This window comes from Rhinoderma darwinii, chromosome 1, assembly GCF_050947455.1.
Source record: "Rhinoderma darwinii isolate aRhiDar2 chromosome 1, aRhiDar2.hap1, whole genome shotgun sequence".
Classification (NCBI taxonomy): Eukaryota; Metazoa; Chordata; class Amphibia; order Anura; family Rhinodermatidae; genus Rhinoderma; species Rhinoderma darwinii.
In genome coordinates this window covers 186713264-186735276 of record NC_134687.1, presented here as the reverse complement: position 1 = coordinate 186735276, position 22013 = coordinate 186713264, and the positions used below count along the sequence as shown (strand labels likewise).

The 22013-nt window shown below is 39.7% G+C and overlaps 1 protein-coding gene across 3 annotated transcripts in view; it reads left to right on the top strand.

Annotated features, from left to right (window-relative positions):
• Positions 1 to 22013, top strand: part of BMPR1B (bone morphogenetic protein receptor type 1B) — a 555987-nt gene that overhangs the window by 164030 nt on the left and 369944 nt on the right. For 2 of the 3 annotated variants that reach the window (XM_075860655.1, XM_075860652.1), the window contains exon 3: positions 17550 to 17650. The exons of the other annotated variant lie outside the window; for it this stretch is intronic. The gene's annotated coding sequence lies outside the window, so the exon portion shown is untranslated. The remainder of the gene's footprint in view (positions 1 to 17549; positions 17651 to 22013) is intronic. 3 annotated transcript variants of the gene reach the window in all.

Sequence of the window (22013 nt, the reverse complement as noted above, 5' to 3'; positions counted from 1 at the left end):
CTCCTAGATTCAGATTTTTCTCAAGTGAGCCTGCCCCACCCAGTTATGTGATCTTACTTTTTTGAAAATGTGGATGCTTTCCTCTCCTTCCACTTTCTGACCTGCCGTGTAACCTCCTCCCCATCCCTGCTGCTATCTCTAGCACTAGGAGAAGAGAGGGGGAGAACAGAGCGAGCAAATGATGTCAGCCCCTGACCTGAGCAGTGTGCTGTTGGATGTATGTGAGAAATAGCAGGACAACCAGTTAGGTGAAGGAGTTACACAGATTTTGCAGCAGCAAAATGGTAATATTGCTGTTTTTTCCTAATCTCGCCTCCCAAAAAATGCTATAAAGGTAATCAAAAAGTCATATGTGCCCTAAAATGGTACGAAGGAAAAGTACAACTCGTCTCCCCCCCCCCAAAAAAAAATAAGCCCTCATACAGCTCTGTCAATGATAGAAAAAAAAGTTATGGCTCTTTTCACGTCGGCACTTCAGAAGAAGTTTTCCCCCATCGGAAACACTAGCATTGGTCTCCGATCACATCTAACCCCGCATCTGAGTGGTTTTAGAGGGAGGGTGCTCCATCTCTCACCCCACCGGCACCCCACGATGCAATCGCGGGATGCTAATGGTTTCTATGGCAGCCTGGGGCCAAACAAAGACCCCCAGGTCTGCCTTTAGTAAATACCTGTTAGGCTATTCCAGAGGTATAGCTTAACAAATGGCTGTCATTTTTACAGGCATAATACAATGTAATACAGAAGTATTGCAGTGTATTATAAAAGCAATCAAAATATCACACAGAAAAGCCCCCTAGTGAGACAATAAAAAAGTTTAAAAAGTTTCATAAAGTTTGTAATAAATAAATAAAAGACCCAAGTAAAAAAAAATTAAAAACCCACTTTTTCCCTTTACAAAGTACTTTATTATGAAATAAAGTAAAAGATTACACATATTTGGTATCGCCGCGTCCATAACGACCCCAACTATAAAACGATTGCATTATGTAACCCGCACGGTAAACGCCCAAAAAAGTTAAATAAAAACAATGCCGAAATTGCTGTTTTCTGTTCATTCTGCCTACAGAAAAATTTGCTAAAAAGTGGTCAAATAGTCGCATGTACTCCAAAATGGTATCAATAAAAACTACAAGTCGTCCCGCAAAATAAAAGCCCTCGTGCAGCTATATTAGCAGAAAGATAAAAAAGTTATGGCTCTTAAAATATGGCACCACAAAAACAAATAATTTAGAAAAAAAAGTGTTTTTACTGTGTAAAAGTAGTAATGCATGAAAAAACGATATAAAATTGGTATCGCCGCAATCATAACGACCCGCTGAATAAAGTTATTAAGTTATTTATACCACATGGTAGGCGGCGTAAATTTAAGACAAAAAACCAGTGGCAACATTTTAGGTTTTTTTCCACCAAAAAAGTTAATAAAAGTTAATAAATAAATTATAAGTACCCCAAAATGGTGCTATTAAAAAATACAACTTGTCCCACAAAAAACAAGTCCTTATACAGATATGTCAATGAAAAAATAAAAAAGTTATAGTTCTTTGAATGCGACAATGGAAAAACTTAAAAAATTGCTTGGTCATTAACCCCTTCCCACCGCAGCCAGTTTTTGGATTTTCACTTAAAGAGGCTCTGTCACCAGATTTTGCAACCCCTATCTCCTATTGCAGCAGATCGGCGCTGCAATGTAGATAAGAGTAACGTTTTTATTTTTAAAAAACGAGCATTTTTGGCCAATTTATGACCATTTTTATATTTATGCAAATGAGGCTTGCTAAAGTCCAACTGGGCGTGTTTAAAGTAAAAGTCCAACTGGGCGTGTATTATGTGTGTTACATCTGGGCGTGTTTACTACTTTTACTAGCTGGGCGTTCTGACGAGAAGTATCATCCACTTCTCTTCAGAACGCCCAGCTTCTGGCAGTGCAGACACAGCGTGTTCTCGAGAGATCACGCTGTGACGTCACTCACTTCCTGCCCCAGGTCCTGCATCGTGTCGGACGAGCGAGGACACATCGGCACCAGAGGCTACAGTTGATTCTGCAGCAGCATCGGCGTTTGCAGGTAAGTCGATGTAGCTACTTACCTGCAAACGCTGATGCTGCTGCAGAATCAACTGTAGCCTCTGGTGCCGATGTGGCCGACACGATGCAGGACCTGGGGCAGGTAGTGAGTGACGTCACAGAGTGATCTCTCGAGAACACGCTGTGTGTCTGCACTGCCAGAAGCTGGGTGTTAACGAACAGAAGTGGATGATGCTGATTCGTCAGCATCATACACTCCCATTCCTAACGCCCAGCTAGTAAAAGAAGTAAAAACGCCCCGATGTACGCACATAATACACGCCCAGTTGTACTTTTACTGTAAACACGCCCAGTTGTACTTTTGCAAACCTCATTTGCATAAATACAAAAATGGTCATAACTTGGCCAAAAATGCTCGTTTTTTTAAAAATAAAAACGTTACTGTAATCTACATTGCAGCGCCGATCTGCTGCAATAGCAGATAGGGGTTGCAAAATCTGGTGACAGAGCCTCTTTAAGTTTTCTCCTCCCCACATTCCAAAAGCCTTAACTTTTTAATTTTTCCATCAATATTGCCATGTGAGGGCTTGTTTTTTGCGGAACGAGATGTAGATTTTCACAGCACCATTTATTGTACCATATAATGTAGTAGAAAACTGGAAAAAAATAATTGTGGGATGGAATAGGACATAAACAGCGATTTCTCAATCTTTGGGGTGATTTTGTTTTTACGGCATTCATTGTGCGGTAAAAACGTCATGTTAACTTCATTCTGTGGGTCAATATGATTAGTATATTTCGTGGTGTTATATATCCCCCACCTGGATAATGGTTAATTCACTTCTCCGTAGTAATAGAATAATGAAAAAAATAGATCCGGAGTACTAAATTATAACTTTTACTAGTATGAATAAAATAGGTATAAACAGATATATAAACAATAGGAGGAACCCATTTGCCAATACTGCATACATATACTTAATTGTTTCCCATCGTTTCAAATTGTTGTCAACAATATTTTTGTATTGACAGCAGATAAAGATCAGTCCGCCTTTATAAGGTTTCCCAATTTAGAATGGTTCTTTTGGTCACATATGGAGGAAAGGAATGTTGGGACACATGTCCTCCTACCCTGTTTCTGTCGGTAAATAGTCCTCCACATCAAAGTGTCCAGAAATAATGTTACGTCCTCTCCTGGATGGTGAAAGAGCGACAGGTGGGTCTCCCAATATGATTACAATGATACCGAATTTATATTGTTTTTTTTATATTTTAATACTTTTACAAGGAAAAAACTGATTGTTAAAATTAAAATTTGAGTTTTCTCGCCATAATCTGAGAATCAGAACTTTTTTATTTTTCTGTCGATTTAGCGGTATGAGGGCTTTCTTTTTGTGGGGCAAGCTGTAGTTTATATTGGTACCATTTTGTGGTACATGAGAATTTTTGATCACTTTTTATTTCATATTTTGTGGGAGATGAAGTGGACACAAAACAGCAATTCTGACGGTTTTAATTCTTTATTTTGACGGCGTTCATCGTGCGGACTAAATAATGATATATTGTAATAATTCAGACTTTTATGGACGCATCCATATCAGTTATGTTAGTTCTTTCTTTTTTTACATTGCGCTTGATGGAAAATGGGAAAAGGGGGGTTTTTAAACTCTTAATTAATTTTCAATTTTTTTTTATTTATTAAAAAAAAACATTATTTTACAGTTTTTTTCCTTTTTTACTTGTCCCCCTAGGAGACTTGAACCAGCGATCATTGGATTGCTTGCACTATATACTGCAATACTAATGTATTTCAATATCTCCTGATTCTGACAGTCTCCTATGAAACCCTGCCGGAGACAGGGCTTCGTAGGCGTACAAAAATGGTGGACCTGAGGGCCTTCATCAGGTCCCAAGGCTGCCATGCCAACCGAAACACAGCACCCTCCGGGGGCCGTTGGAAAGTTACAGGGGGTCACCTCCCCTGTTTTTAGTCATTTAAATGCCGCGGTCCCTATTAACCGCGGCGTTTAATGGGTTAAAGGAGCGGGATCCCGCTCATTACCTGGAAGTGTTGGCTGTAATACACAGCCGGCACGCATGCTCGAGCCCGTGAGCCCGCTACATACTACCCCACCCGACGTGCGCCGTATATATACGGCGGATGTCGAGCAGGGGTTAAGCTTTAAAATACCTTCGGTATTAAGGGGTTAATAGTGCACAATTAACAACGTGAAAACAAATTGCAAACGACAACATCGGAATTGCTGTTTTATTCATTAGAACCCTCAAAAAAGATAAAAAGTTGTTGAATACATTGAATGTAGCACAATAGAGCCATTGAAAAATACAACTCATCCCAGAACAAACATGTGGCTTCATCGACAGGAAAAAAAATATATGGCTTTCAGAAAGTGGACATAAAAAAACAAAAAAAAGCTGCTTCCTTAGGCCTCCTTCACACATAGAGTTTTTACGGCAATTTAACCCTTCAAAGACCCAGATCTTTTTAGTTATTTACTCCCTGCCTTCCAAGAGCCATAACGTTTTTATTTTTCTGTCAATAGCATGGTGTGAGGGCTTATTGTTTTGCGGGGCGAGTTGTAGTTTCTATTGGCTCCATTTAGGGCACATTCTCACGTGGCGGAATTGCTGATGAATTCCTCTTCAGACAGTCCACAGTGGAATTCTGCAGCAGCCGTTTTTTACATTTGTTTCTATACATTTTTAGGAAAGTTAGTTCAGACGTTGCAGAAAATAACTGTTGCGGAAATCAGGCTGCGGTGCAGAATTTTCCCTCCCCAGCATGCTCATGACGTTGGAGAAGAAGCGGAATTTCACTGCAGATTTCAGCCTTTGCAATGCAAAAACTGAAATCTGTGGCAAGTCCGCTGTGATATCTGCAACGTCTGAATTACCTGTCAAATATGCAAATGTTGGTGCAGATTTATTGCGTAATTGCCCCAAATCTGCACCAACATTTGCAGTGGAAAAATTCCGCCACGTCTGAACATGGCCTTAGGCCATGTTCTCCGGGACCTAATTGGTTCAGGTCCTGATCATGTGATCGCAGGGAAAGTTTGTTGTAGCAACAAACTGGAAAGTTTGTTACTGTAACAAACTGGAAAGTTTGTTGCTACAACAAACTTTCCCAGGGACCGATTGCGAGTGCTGCAGTCGGTTGCATGGCAAAACCGGAGGCCATACAACAGCCTCTGGGTCTGACATGCACGGCAGTCTATGAGTACCAGCCGGTCCTCATAGGCTTCCTGTCAGTGTGACTCTCAGTGTCACACTGACAGTTTATAACACATTACACTACCTAGGTAGTGTAATGTATTATAGCAGCTATCAGTGCTGCAGGACTTCAAGTAAAACAAGTAAAAAGTTAAAAAAACAAAGTAATAAAAATGTTTTATAAAAGTGTAAAAACAAGTTATAAGTTACAAAAACAAAAAATGCTCCCTCTGAGCCCTACAGCATGCCCAAACACCAGCTTACGTCCACATAGATGACATTTTATATCCGGGAGAACACGCTCAACATTGTATGAGGTATTTGTCTTCAGTGGCACAAACTGGGCACAACATATTGTGCATTAAAATGGCATATTAGTGGAAAATGTAAATTTTCACTTTGCACCATCCGCTGCGCATTAACGCTTCGCGCACCACAACTTAATAGCATGTCGTGGTGCGGGGGGTTATATATATAGCGGGCTCATGCGCTGTGCCCGCTCCATATTGTGCAGGTGTCAGCTGTGTATTACAACTGACACCCGGGACTAACGGACAGGAACAGCGATTGCGCTGTTACAGGAGCCTGTAAAAATGACATTATACTGCAATACATTAGTATTGCAGTGTATTGTACCAGCGATCTAATGATCGCTCATTCCAGTCCCCTAGGGGGATTAATAAAATGTGTAAAAAAAAAAAAAGTAAAAAAAGTTATTATTAGTGAAAAAAATATATAATATATTCAAAGTCCAAAAAATCCCCCTTTCCCATGTTTCCTCTAAAGTAATGTAAGAAATAAAAAAATAAACAAAATTGATATTGCTGCATCCATAAAAGTCTGAACTATTACAATATACCATTATTTAACTCGCACTGGGAACGCCATAAAAAATAAAGAATTTAAAACGCCAAAATCACAGTTTTTTTGGTCATCTTAGCTTTTAAAAAAAAATCATAAAAAGTGATCAAAAAGTTGTATGTAAAAAAAATAGTACCAATAAAAACTACAGCTCGTCCCGCAAAAAATAAGCCCTCACACCACTCAATCGACCAAAAAAAACAAAAAACTGATGCCTCCCGGAATGTGGTGAAACAAAACGTTTTGGTTTCTTGCCAAACAGTTTTTACCTTGTAAAAGTAGTACAAAATATAAAAAAAACTGTATAAATTTGGTATCACCATAATCGTATTAAGTCTTAGAAAAAATTTAAGTTGTTGTTTTTACCGCACGGTGAAAGCCGTAAAAACTAAACCCAAAAAACAATGGAGGAATCACAGCTTTTTCCAATTTCAGCCTGCAAAGAATTTTATTTTCTGTTTCCCAGTACATTAAATGGTACTTTAAATGGTGTCACTAGAAACTACAACTCCTCCCGCAAAAAATAAGCCCTCACACCACTCTACTGATGGAAAAATAAAAAAAGTTATGGCTCTTGGAAAGCGGGGAGGGAAAAACTAAACTGTAAAAGCAAAAAATGGATCAGCCCTGAAAGGGTTAATTAATTTCTATTGAAAAAGCATTTATGACCACATGTGGCGTATTGCCATACTTGGGAGAAATTTCTTTATAAATGTTGGGGCGCTTTTTCCTCCTTTATCCTTTGTGAAAATAAAAAAATTCAACACGTTTGTGAAAAAAATGTTGATATTCATTTTCACGGCCTAATTCTAATAAATTCTGCAAAAGACCTGTGGGGTCTAAATGCTCACTATACCCCTAGATAGATTCCGTAAGGGATGTAGTTTCCAAAATGGGGTCAGTTTTGGGGTGTTTCCACTGTTTTGGTACCTCAGGGGCTTTGCAAATGCAACATGACACCCAAAAACTATTCCAGCTAAATTTGAGCTCCAAATGCCAAATATTGTTCCTTCCCTTCTGAGTCCTGCCATGGGTCCAAACAGCAGTTTATTACCACATATGGCGTATTGCTGTAATCAGGAGAAATCGCTTTACAAATGTTGTGGTGCTTTTTCTCCTTTATTCATTGTAAAAATTAAACATTTCTATGTTTTTTCAGAAAAAAAGTTGATTTTCATTGTCACGGTCTAATTCCACTAAATCTAGTGTAGTCAAAATGCTAACTATACCCCTAGAAAAATTCCTTGAGGGGTGTTGTCTCCAAAATGGGGTCACTTTTGGGGGTTTCCACTGTTTTGGTCCCTCCAGGGTGTTGCAAACGTGACATGGCACTGAAAACTATTCTAGCAAAATCTGCGCTCCAAAATCCTTCCCTTCTGAGCTCTGCTGTGGGTCCAAAGAGCAGTTTACTACCACATATGGGGTATTGCCGTAATTGGGAGAAGTAGCTTTACAAGTTTTGGGGTGCTTTTTATTCTTTATTCCTTGCAAATATTATTATTTTTTTTATATTTTTTCAGAAAAAAAAAGTAAATTTTCACTTTCACAGAAAAACTCCAATAAATATAGCAAAAGACCTGTGGGTTAAGATGCTAACTATACCCCTAGATAAATTCCTTGAGCTGTGTAGTTTCCAAAACCGTGTCACTTTTTGGGGATTTCCACAGTTTTGGCACCACAAGACCTCTTCAAAACTGACATGGTGCCTAAAATATATTCTAAAAAAAGGAGGCCCCAAATTGCACTAGGTGCTCCTTTGCTTCTGAGGCCTGTGTTTCAGTCCATTACCGCACTAGAGCCACATGTGGGATATTTCTAAACACTGCAGAATCTGGGCAATAAATATTGAGTTGCGTTTCTCAGGTAAAACCTTTTGTGTTACAGAAGATAATGTATTACAAATGAATTTCAGCAAAAAAAATAAAATGTGTAAATTTCCCCTCTACATTGCTTTAATTCCTGTGAAACACCTAAAGGGTTAAGAAACTTTTTGAATACTGTTTTGAATACTTTGAGGGGTGCAGTTTTTAATATGGTGTGATTTAAGGGGTCTATCTACTACATAAGGCCCTCAAAGCCACTTCAGAACTGAACTGGTCCTTGAAAAATAGCCTTTTGAAATTTTCTTGAAAATGTGAGAAATTACTGCTAAAGTTCTAAGCCTTGTAACGTCCTAGAAAAATAAAATAATGTTCAAAAAACAATGCAAATATAAAGTAGACATATGGAATATGTGAAATAATAACTATTTTGTGTGGTATTACTATCTTTTTTTACAAGCAGATACATTTAAAATGAGAAAAATCCTAATTTTTGCAAATTTTCTTAAAATTTTGGTGTTTTTCACAAATAAGCAATGAATTTATTGACCACATTTTTCCACTAGCATAAAGTACAATATGTCACGAGAAAATAATCTTAGAATCGCTTGGATAGGAAAAAGCATTCCAGAGTTATTACCACATAAATTTACACATGTCAGATTTGGAAAAATGGGGCTGGTCCTGAAGGCCAAAATGAGCTTGGTCCTAAAAGGGTTAAAGTACCATATATTGTCCTAGGAAACGGAAAACAAATTCTTTGCGTGATGGAATTAGAAAAAATCTCAATTCATCCAATGTTTTTTGGGTTTCGGTTTTATGGCTTTCACCGTGCGGTAAAAACGACAACTTAACTTTATTCTGCAGCTCAATATGATTACAGTGATATCAAATTTATATAGGTTTTTTTTATATTTTACTACCTTTACAAAGAAAAAGCTATTTGTTTAAAAAATTGTTTTGTGTCACCCAATTCTGAGAGTGGTAACTTTTTTTTTCCATCGAATGAGCGGTATGAGGCCTTATTTTTTGCGGGACGAGCTTTAGATTTTATTGGTTCCATTTCTTTGTACATATAATTTTTTGATCACTTTTTATTACAGTTTTTTTACCGCTAAAATTACCCAAAAACTTTTACCGTGCGAGTAAAATAATTAAATATTGTAATAGATCAGATGTTTACGGACACGGCAATACCAATTTTGTTTACATTTTTATTTTTTACATTCCGTTTGGAAAAATGGGAAAAGATATTTTTTTTAATATTTTTTAATATTTTTGTATTTTGTTTACACTCCTGAAAAATGTATTTAACTTTTTTTATTTACACTTTTTATTAGTCCCCCTAGGGGACTTGTACCAGAAATCGTTAGATCGCTTGTACAATACACTGTAATACTAATGTATTGCAGTATAATATAATTTTTACAGGCTTCTGCTAAAAGGAAGGTAGACCTGGGGGCCTTTATTAGACCCCCAGGCTGCCAATACAACCATCATCACCCCGCGATAGCGCTGTGGGGTGGCCGATGGGCTGTTGGAGGGGGCCACCCCCTCATTCTTACGGTTTAAATGGCGCAGTCGCTATTGACCGCGGCATTTAACTAGTTAAACAGCCAGGAACAGAGCGATCTCTGTTCTTGGCCATTAGAGCAGTGCGTCAGCTGTGATTTACAGCTGACACCTGCAGCATGTGGAGCGGGCTTAGTGCGCAAGCCCGCTCCAAACTTCACCCTTCCCGCTCCATGACGTTCAGTTTCATCATGGGTCGGTAAGGGCGGGTTCACACATGGCGGATTTTCACTTAAATTCCGCTGCGGACACTCCGCAGCGTTAATCCGCAGCGGAGCCGTTTCTCCATTGACTTTCACTTTAATTTAGCAGTGTTCGTTTACACGATGCGTACAATTCCGCTGCGGAGCATAGGCTGCGGAGCGGAATGTGGTGTCCGCAGCATGCTCTGTCTGTTGCGGAGCAGTGGCGGACTGGTTGCGGACTCATGGCGGAATTTCTCCATTGACTTCAATGGAGATTCTAAGTTCCGCAATGAAGTCCGCAGCTGTCATGCACATGTTATGTGTGGTGCGGAGCGTATTGGTTTTTTAACATGACATTTCTTCATTCTGGCTGGACCTATGTATTTCTAGGTCTACAGCCAGACTGAGGAAGTCAATGGGGCTCCCGTAATGACGGGAGCGTTGCTAGGAGACGTCAGTAAATAGTCACTGTCCAGGGTGCTGAAAGAGTTAAGCGATCGGCAGTAACTGTTTCTGCACCCGGGACAGTGACTACCGATCCCAATATACATGTATCTGTAAAAAAACATATAAGTTCATACTTACCGAGAACTCCCTGTTTCTGTCTCCAGTCCGGCCTCCCAGGATGACGTTTCAGTGTAAGTGACGGCTGCAGCCAATCACAGGCCAAGCACAGGCTGCAGCGGTCACATGGACTGGCGCGTCATCCAGGGAGGTCGGGCTGGATGCCGAAGGAGGGACGCGTCATCAAGACAACGGGCGGTAAGTATGAATTTCTTTTACTTTCACTAGGGAAAGTGCTATCCCTTCTCTCTATCCTGCACTGATAGGGAGAAGGGAAGCACTTTTCCCGCAGTCCGCAGCAGCTAGTCCGCATCAATTTTCTGCACATTTTGTGCAGATCCGCAGCCGTAATCCGCAACCCGGATTAGGTGCGGCATTGATGCGGACAGTTGCGGAGGAATTCCGCCATGTGTGGTCATGCCCTAAAGGGTTAAACTGCATCAGAAACGTTTATAAAAACACCAGCGTTCTCAAAATGTAACATGCGTTTTTTTATGGCAGTATAGTGGCATTTTGGAAGTCCTATAGAGCATCTTAAAGCAAAAATGCATGAAAAAATGTCATACCCAGACAGGCTGCGTTTGGAAAAAAACGCAACTGACCACAAAATTGCCCGACAAAACGTCACAAAACAAAAAGCAGTTGTTTGTAGTGCTTTTTATATTTTACAATGGACTTAAAAGCAACATTTTGCAGCACTAAAAAATGCCATTGACAGCCGTGAAAAACACACAAAAACACAGCAATACGCTATTTGTGAATCCAGCTTTAACCAGTTCAGGACCGGGCTATTTTGCGCCTTAAGGACCAGACACCATTTTTAGCACGTGTTAGTTTAATGGCTATAACTTTTTTATTTGTTGGGCTAACGACGTGATTTTTGCGACTTTTTTCCATAGACAATGCAGGTTTCTTTTTTTTTTTATCGTTTTTATACACACCTTTTTTGCTATTTTAGAATTTTTATTCATAAAGTTTGAAAATAATAGTAAAAAAATAAGCTTTTTTACGTTTCAGCTATTTTTTTTGGGTAATAACATAGTTTTACCCTAAAATAGACCTTTTATTTGTGATCGTCATCGTCTACCGTAAATTTTTATATATTACATGTCTATATTAGGGTAATTGGGTCAGCGCTAGCGTTACAACAATGATTGGCGGGGGGGAACATTTTTGCACTTTACTTTACTATTTTTTTATTAATATGGTCTGTCCCTCAAAGGTCAAAAAAGACCTTTGGGGAACTTTATATATATTTTTTCTTTCTTTTACACCATGTTTTTCCACTGTAACTGGAGCTGCACAGCAGCCCCAGTTACAGGGGAAATCAGCCCTCTCATAGTGACGATTGTCACTAATAGGGCTGTGCTGGGTCTAGTAAGACCCAGCAGCAGTCTGTCAGTAACGGCACCCGGCGATCATGTGACCAGTCACATGATCACCGGGAGGAATAGAGACAGCGCCGCTGCTGCTGTCTCTATTCCTATACACAGCGTTCATTGAGCGCTGTGTAAAAAGACATCGGAGAAGACAGAAGCAGCGAAAGCTGCTTCTTTCCTCTTCTCAGGGTCCCCGGCAGTCACTGACAGCCAAAGACCCGACATTAAGCTGCCCGATCGCGCGGGCAGCAAGTTAAAACCCGAGCCGTAAAAAGTCTATGGCTCGGGTTTTAAGGACCCTGACCGCTGGCCGTAAAAATACAGCCAGCGGTCGGGAACCAGTTAAGTTAGTGAAAAAATTTGGTCGATATATTCAATATTTTTGTGTGAAAAACACCAAAATTTAGGGAAAATTTTCAAAAAATTAGCATTTTCGAAATTCAAATGTATCTGCTTGTAAGACAGATAGTTATACCACACAAAATAGTTACTAGCTAACATTCCCCATATGTCTACTTTAGATTGGCATCGTTTTTTGAACATCCTTTTATTTTTCTAGGACGTTACAAGGCTTATAAGTTTAGCAGCAATTTCTCACATTTTCAAGAAAATGTCAAAAGCCTATTTTTTTAGGGACCAGTTCAGTTCTGAAGTGGCTTTGAGGGCCTTATATATTGGAAACCCCCACAAATCACCCCATTTTTAAAACTGCACCCCTTAAAGTATTCAAAACAGCATTTAGAAAGTTTCTCAACCCTTTATGCGTTTCACAGTAATTAAAACAAAGTGGAAGGTAAATTTGCAAATTTCATTTTTTTTTGCAGAAATTCCATTTTAATCCATTTTTCCTGTAATACTGAAGGTTTTTACCAGAGAAACACAACTGAATATTTATTTCCCTGATTCTACAGTTTTTAGAAATATCTCACATGTGGCCCTAGTGTGCTAATGGACTGAAACAAAAGCCCCAGAAGCAAAGGAGCACCTAGTGGATTTTTGGGCCTTTCTTTTCTTAAATTATGTTTCAGGCACCATGTCAGGTTAGAAGAGGTCTTGTGGTGCTAAAATAAAGGAAAAACCCCCAAAAGACCCCATTTTGGAAACTACACCGCTTGAGGAATTAATCTAGGGGTGTAGTGAGCATTTTGACCCCACAGGTGTTTCATAGATTTCATGAAAATTGGGCAGTGAAAATGAAAAATTACATTATTTTCCAATAAGATGTAGCTTTTACCTCAAGATTTTTTATTTTTTCAACAAATAAATGAGGAAAAGCACCCCAACATTTGTAAAGCAACTTCTCCAGAGTACGGAAATACCAAACATGTGGTCATAAACTGCTGTTTGGGCAAGCGGCAGGACTCGGAAGGGACGGCACACCATTTAGCTTTTGGAGCGCTAATTTTGCTGGATTGATTTCTCTGCACCATGTCGCATTTGTAAAGCTCCTAAGGTACCAGTACAGTGGAAACCCCGCAAAAGTGACTTCATTTGGGAAACTACACCTCTTGAAGAATTCATCTAGGGGTGTAGTGAGCATTTTAAGCACACAGGTGTTTCATAGATTTCATTAGAATTGGGCAGTGAAAATTAAAAATTACATTATTTTCCAATAAGATGTAGCTTTTACCTCAAGATTTTTTATTTTTTCAACAAATAAATGAGGAAAAGCACCCCAACATTTGTAAAGCAACTTCTCCAGAGTACGGAAATACCAAACATGTGGTCATAAACTGCTGTTTGGGCAAGCGGCAGGACTCAGAATACGGAAATACCAAACATGTGGTCATAAACTGCTGTTTGGGCAAGTGGCAGGACTCGGAAAGGAAGGCACGCCATTTAGCTTTTGGAGTGCTGCGTTGATTTCTCTGCACCATGTCGCATTTGTAAAGGTACCAGTGCAGTGGAAACCCCCCAAAAGTGACTCCATTTGGGAAACTACACCCCTCAAGGAATTTTTAAAGTGGTATAGTGAGCATTTTGACCCCACAGGTGTTTCTTACACTGGGCAGTAAGAAAATAACATTTAGATTTTTTTTCAAAGAAAATGTTGCTTTAACCCCAAATTCATAATTTGCACAAGGGGTTAAAGGAGAAAAAGCACGCACAGTTTGTTACGCAATTTCTCCTGAATACGGCAATACCCCATTTGTGGAGATAAACTGCTGTTTGAGCACGTGGCGGGGCTCAGAAGGTAAAGAGCACCATGCAACATCTGAGACCTACTACGATGGCATTTACTGCCCTATGTCATGAAAACAGAGGCTCTGGGGTGTCAAAACATAAGAAACCCAGAGAAGTGACCCCATTTAGGAAACTAAACCCCTCAAGGAATTCATCTAGCAGTATAGTGAGAAGATTTAGATTGTAATGCAACACCTTTCAAGGTATTTATCTAGGGGTATAGTGAGAATTTTTAATTTGTGAAGTGACAACCCTCTAGGTATTCATCTAGGGGTATAGTGCGAATTTTTAAATTGTGAAGTCACATTCCTCTAGGTATTCATCTAGGGGTATAATAAGAAATACTTTAATTTTAGTAAATAAGGAGGACAACCTGGAAAACACGCAATGGAGGGAGAGGGAATGGCAGGTCCCACTACCAACCTACCCACCATTCCATAAAACCAGCCCAAAAAATAAATCAAAGGCCTCAGCAAAAAAAAGATTTGCTGAGACAACCAATCTCATCTGGATTTATTCCTCTCACCCAGATTTGCAACCTATGTCAGAAAGACACTCCCTCGGGTATAGTGAGAATTTGTAGTTTTGTTTTAGGTGTTTTTTTACAAATTTTAAATGATTAAATTTTAAATGGGGCTGGTCAGTAAAAAAAAAAATAATTGGTCATGGCCAATATGGGAGACAGAAAAGGTGAATGAAGAATAAATAAATTAAAAATCCAAGGAGGTATGGTATATTTTGAAACATTGTTTCATGCACAGGCCGGGATTTGTGGGACACGTCTCACAATGGTATGTGGTGTCCTTACGAATGCCTCGCTTGGTGCACACACAACATTCTTTTTGGGGCTTCTGTTTTTTTTCAGTGGGGGGGATTTTTGTTGGGATATGCTGACCGGGAATTATCCTGCTGACGGAAGAACCGGATGAAACTTCCCTCCCCTTCCTGGTCAGCAAATATCAGGGACTTGATTACCTTTTCCTGAAATTGCAGGAACGTATCCCCACTGCCGGCATATCTGCAGAGGACAAAGGCGTTGTATGCTGCCATCTGTGTAAGATGCACAGACAGCTTTTTATACCATACCTTGGTCTTGCGCATGGCGCTGTATGGTTGTATAACCTGGTCAGACAGGTCAACGCCACCCATATATTTGTTGTACACAAAATGGTTTGGGAACTTGGGTGGTGGATCCACGTACAGGGACATGGCTGTCTCTGCTGTCGTGAATGCTGGTCAGTATAAGGATATCCCTTTTATCCCTTTACTTCAGGAGGAACAGATCGTCGCTGCAGACAGCTCTGCTCTCTGCTAATTTTAGGATCTGACCCAGCAAGGTTTTGGGGAGGCCCTTCTGATTTTTGCGGATTGTTCCGCACGCCAATGTGGATCTGGACGAGAAAACTTTTAGCAATGGGACACTATTGTAAAAGTTGTCCAGATATAAATGATATCCTTTGCCAATTAAAGGATGGATAAGATCCTATACGATCTTTCCACTAATTCCTAGGAAGGGGGGGCATTCTGGGGGATCTATATGGGAGTCTTTCCCCTCAAAAACCCTAAAAGAGTACGTGTAACTGGTGGCACTTTCACAGAGTTTGTAGAGTTTTATGCCTTACCGGGCTCTTTTATTTGGTAGATACTGCCTGAAGTGCAGTTTACCCTTGAAGCTCACTAATGATTCATCCACCGAAATATTTTGTTGGGGTGTATACATTTTGGAGTAGTGGGCAATTAATGGTCTTATTTTATACAGCCTATCAAAATGTGTGTCCTGTGGGGGTGGGCACTGACTATTATCATTATATTGCAGGAACTTTAGGATGGCTTCGAATCGCTTCCTTGTTATTACTGTGCGGTAAAGGGGGGTATTATATAAAATATCAGGGGACAAATAGTCCCTAATATTGGGCTTTTTTATGAGACCAAAACTTAAAAGTATGCCCCAAATCTTCCGCAATTCCACTGGGTTTGTGGGGGTCCAATTTTGGCTTCTCCCATAAAAAGAGGCGGGGTTCTGGGCGATAAACTGTTCCGCATAGATCTTGGTCTGCTGGACCATTAACTCTAAAAGGGCGTCTGAAAGAAAAACGTTAAAATAACCAATGGGGCTGAAACCCGTAGTTTCAATTTGAATGAGTGAAGGGGCTGTAAATTCAGGCACCTGAGGGGTATAATTGTCCACAGCTTCCCAGGTCAGCTCAGGCAGAGAAGGACCTACGGCTCTTGTGCGCCGACTGGGGGGTGCAGACTGAGAGTCACTGGATGCAGATGATGAAAGCACGAACTGTGCGTCACCTTGACTCGCGCTGTCCGTATCAGAACACATCATTTGATACGCTTCCTCGGCTGTGAAGACTCTTTTGGCCATATTAAATAATTGCTACCTAACTAACGAACAATTTTTTTTTGTAACTTTAAAAAAAAAAATGTCATTTTTTTTTAAAACTTTTTTTATCAAAAAATGAACTGTGCTACTCTCAACTGTGGACTGAGAACACACCAGCGACGCTGCTGTATTCAATTAGTAAGGGTACCCTACCTACCAGGGGAAAAACTAAATGAGACGTGGCATTGCTACCTAACAGGGAACTCGGGCAGTGGTCAATCTAAGGACACAGCAGGGTGATGGCGACCGGGTACTGCGACAGGTGATAGATGGGCACAGATCACAGCACGGCAGAAGGACACTGTGGGGGACTGCAATTATATAATTATATCTTTTTCTTAACCAGTGGGCACCAAAGGGGGTGATCACTGGTTAGTGGCCACAAAAGGGGCAGAAAAGGGGCAGATCGCTGTTTTTTTTTGTTGTTTTTTTTTTTAACAATCTTCACTGTATTTTCACTTGCTTCCGACTCTGACAAGCTCTCTGACAGGAATGAGCTTGTCAGAGACGGAGATGCACTGTGATTTGCCTGTCAGTACTGACTGGCCAATCACAGCTCTTGCCGGCACGGGACCACTCTGATTGGTCCTGTGCTGCGAGTCCTGCTCGGCAACTGTCTATGACAGTTGCGATCAGGACGCTGTCACCATGTCTGTTGACATGATGACAGTTTGAAGCTTGGGTGTAACTGTACGCTCGAGTGCGGGAAATCACTTTGATTCCGGATGTACAGTCACGCCCAATCGCGGGAAGGGGTTGAAATTGGAGCCGATTTATTTTAAAATTTAATTTTGTCATTTTTATTTTGGGGAAAATGTTCAATAAAGGAAAAAAAAAGCATTTTACCCTATTTTTTTTAATCTTCTGTTTAAGGCACTTTATTTAATCAATGATATTTAACCCAAAAATTAATCCTCTAGTTCTACTGTACATAGCGATGCCATACATGTGTACATTGTGTAATATATGACGTTGCTGTAGCACCGAGAACAAAGACACTATTTTAGTTTTACATGTATATGGAAAATAAGTTCATAAATTAGATGTGATCGATATTACCTGGATCCTGTGTGTCAGAGACATGCAGGACCAGCTTTTAGCCAAGCCATCAGTTCAGCTGAACTGATGGAATCGGCTGAGAGAGAACGATACAGCTTCTATGTATGCAGCATACATAGAAGCTGTATAGTAAAAAGTAAAACATTTTTTTAATGAAAGTCAATTTAAAAGTTGCTTAAAAATACATATCACATTCACTTAATAAAAATAAATTGCATCCGAAGGTGTACACAGCCTTTAACGAGACTCTCATTTCTATTTACTTCTCTCTAGGTGCACGCTGATGTGCCTGGAGTCCAGAACTGGAGGGAGGTTTGTTCTACTGCTGTGTTTAGCTCACATAGGATTGCCTAGATTGTAGTAAAACCTCAGAAGTGAGTTGTATTATGGATTTTCAACTTCTGAATGTAAATACGATTGTTTCCATTCACTGATAGAAACAAAAGATTGTTAAAGTGGTGACGGATTAAAACAAACTATTTTATTATAATATTTCAGTAAAAGCCAAATTCTTTTTTGACTGGCTGGTTAAAATGTTAGACTTCTTACTTCAAAAATTCTACATCAAGACAAGAGTAGAGCAGTTGCTAGTTATAGTACTCATTATTTCTGCCTTTTCAGAATTAATTCCAGCACTGCAGAAATTGATCAATTATTGCACATCAGGACTTGCTACAATGTGATTTACATACAGATATAGCCATCTTTAACTTGACTTTTAATGCGTTAAATACACAGTAGCAAGAAACTTTAACTTTTTCAATGGCTTAAAGAGGCTCTGTCGCCAGATTTTGCAACCCCTATCTCCTATTGCAGCAGATCGGCGCTGCAATGTAGATAAGAGTAACGTTTTTTTTTTTTTTTAAACGAGCATTTTTGGCCAAGTTATGACCATTTTTATATTTATGCAAATGAGGCTTTCTAAAGTACAACTGGGCGTGTTTAACGTTAAAGTACAACTGGGCGTGTATTGTGTGTGTTACATCTGGCCGTTTTTACTTCTTTTACTAGCTGGGCGTTGTGACTAGGAGTGTATGATGCTGACGAATCAGCATCATCCACTTCTCTTCACAACGCCCAGCTTCTGGCAGTGCACAGACACACAGCGTGCTCTCGAGAGATCACGCTGTGACGTCACTCACTTCCTGCCCCAGGTCCTGCATCGTGTTGGACGAGCGAGGACACATCGGCACCAGAGGCTACAGTTGATTCTGCAGCAGCATCAGCGTTTGCAGGTAAGTAGCTACATCGACTTACCTGCAAACACTGATGCTGCTGCAGAATCAACTGTAGCCTCTGGTGCCGATGTGTCCTCGCTCGTCCAACACGATGCAGGACCTGGGGCAGGAAGTGAGTGACGTCACAGCGTGATCTCTCGAGAGCACGCTGTGTGTCTGTGCACTGCCAGAAGCTGGGCGTTGTGAAGAGAAGTGGATGATGCCGATTCATCAGCATCATATGCTTCTATTCACAACGCCCAGCTAGTAAAAGAAGTAAAAACGCCCTGATGTACATACACAAGACACGCCCACTTGTACTTTAGAAAGCCTCATCATTTGCATAAATATAAAAATGGTCATAACTTGGCCAAAAATGCTCGTTTTTAAAAAAAACAAAACGTTACTCTTATCTACATTGCAGCGCCGATCTGCTGCAATAGGAGATAGGGGTTGCAAAATCTGGTGACAGAGCCTCTTTAAGTGATAACTTGCTGCAGCTTGATAACTTATCAGAGTCAAGATAAAAAGGGCTACCTCTGTATATAGGTAACAAATGTTACGATAACCTAGTTAGCAATTCATAGTCTGAAACGTTGTATTATAGTTTTTAATTCTGATCCTACAATAATACTTTGTAATTTTAAAAATCTATTAAGTCCAAGTCTGTTCTACAAAGCTATTGTCCAAAAGCCACCCATCTTGAGCTCCAAGTTATTCTACCTCTGTGGTTTGTAGTTATTGGAATTCTAGAGTAGCAGCTGGAGAAAACTGAGCATTTGGTATGGACCTACACTGTTAATGATGAAGTTGCTGCAGCTTTTGTAACTTTTGTATGTGTTGTAAAGGGGGACCTACCCAATCCAAAGCTTAGATATTGTGCTAAGAAGCAAGGAAACCTGAGAACGAGACAGCTTTCCTGCAAGTAACAGATGGTTACTGTTTAAGTAAAGGCATAACCCTGTCCCTACACCACATGTAATGCTGGGGGGGGGGGGCTTCAGTGAAAGGGAAACACTGATTGGAGCGTTCCCATATCCTACTTAATCATAGTCATATGGGAGGCTTTTTCAAGCATAGAGAGAGATGGCTGTTGAAATTTGTAGCGTGCTGGAATCTTGCAAGGAAGCCGTGCAGTGTGGTAAGTTTCTGTGGTGTGTTCTGTGATTTAATGAATAGCGCCTTTCCATTTCTGCCAACCCTGCAGAAAATGTGGTCAAGGGATTTATTATGGAACATACCAAAGGTTGGCACACAGTTAATTACACAGAACATGAAATTTGCTAGAAATCCATAAGCCAGAGAAAAGGTGTATTAATTCTTTACACAAATATCTGGCTGACATCTTTTTATATGCAGCCCATTTTTTTCTCTAGATAATTATTTGAAGTATGTAAGATACGGATAACTAGTGTTGTAAGATGACGAGACTGTTTTTATACCTACTTATACTTATATTATTACATCTCTTTAGTTTGTTTTATTTCTGTACTGTTTATATAGTGTTTGTTCTAGTTTATGAATAAATATTGTGTGTTACTGTTATTTTGCACATTATAATTTTAGCTAGAATTTACCTAATTTTAGTTCATCTGTATTGAACATGTATGGAACGTAAACAGGCTTTAAAATTATGACTGCTCAAGAATATTTTAGACTCTGGCATATGTATTCTGGACATATCTAAGATAAACAGATATTTATGAGGTTTTGATCACTGATAACTAGGAAAATGTGTCAGCATGCATTGACTGTTACATAAAGGTTCTTTCTTCTTACCTATGTGGGTGATTGCAGTGGTGGCATTCATGGCACAGTGCTCAAACGTTTTAGTGTATTATCCAATTACAGAAGCACAAACAAGCTATCCAGAGGCCCGTATCAGGCATTACACCTTGTTTCTCTTGCATTTACTGTTAGAGCTCAGAAGAAACAGAGTCGGACTATGTTGCTGCAGTCTTCAGAGATTTTGCTTTAAATTAAAAAGTCAGCATAAATTACTTACTTCAATTTCCTGCTCTTTATCGCGCCATTCAGTAACTTGAGGGTTTCATTTCTATGAAGATGTCATATACTGTATTTATGTGTAATCCGTTCTATTACCATGAGCCAGGTGATAAACTTTTAATGTTCTGCAGTACATGATAGACATACAGGCTTTTGTGGTTTGATTAATTATTTGCCTGGGGTGGCCAATTTCTCCGCAAACCTTTAAATTTTAGTTGATGTTGAAGTAAATTGCCACCTTTGATTAACAGGCTATCAAATGCAAAATCTAACATCTTTGTAATGTATTACCTTGTTGTTGTTTTCCCTAATGTAAACATGCACTTGTTGCTACCTGGAAACCATCCCCAAGTTGCTGTTGATTGATCTGATATTCTTACCGTCTTTCTCTGTTTAGTACTTTGAGTTCAAAGTGATGCTGTGAATGTTCATCTCTATGCATTGAGTCAGAATACCAAGTGCTAGTATTAGATATTCACATGGTAGTCATATGTTTATTCTAATTTGGCACAAGCTCAAATTAGAATAAACATATACCTGTCAACTACAGCTAGCTTGCAGGTAGTAAAAGAAGATATTTTTCTTTATTGCTCAAAGTAAAAATACTAGAAGATGCTAGATTTTATATTTTCTCATTATGTTAGTGAAGGTAGGGTTCCATTGTAAGTATTGCACTGGTTAAAGATGATTAACAGGAATATAATTGGTTACTAGATGTTATCTAATTTCCCAATATATTCTATGGCAGGGTTCTACTCAACCAAACTTAGATCATCATAGAAATTTAAGCTAATCTTGGTTTGGTTTAATGCTTGAAAGAGGAGAAAAGAAGGGGGGAAAAAAAGAGTGGCGCTCCTCTAAGGTAATAACGTAGGAGTAATAGTTTACTTAAATAGGACTTTTAAGATTTTGTGATTGCTTGCCCTTCTCGGTTATGCTGGTTCATCGGCACAACTTAATTTTGATGCGTGCTGAGTCTCTGACTCTATGGTACACAGTCTGCTGGTCTTAAGAGATGACACCAGGTGTTGGCTTGACACAGCTCTCCCATTATCTGAAGAAATCAAAGATAGGCAGAAAAAACTACTTCTTAGGCTTTGTTCACATCTGCACCAGGGCTCCGTTCTGACGGAACGTCTGAGCTTTCCGTCGGAATGGAGCCCTGACTGACACAAACGGAAACCATAGGTTTCTGTTTCCATCACCATTGATTTTAATGGTGACGGATGCGGTGCTAATGGTTTCCATTTGTCTCAGTTGTGCAAGGGTTCCATCGATTTGAGACCAACAGAAACCATTAGCACCGGATCCGTCACCATTCAAATCAATGGTGATGGAGATGGAAATCTTCGGTTTCCGTTTGTGTCAGTCAGGGTCCTGTTCCGACGGAAAGCTCCGAAGGAACGTCGGAACGGTACCCTGGCGCAGATGTGAACGAAGCCTTAGGCGCTCCCATGTTAGCGATGATCTAGATAGAATTTTTTGTGGAAAAAAGGCTTGTATAAGAACTATA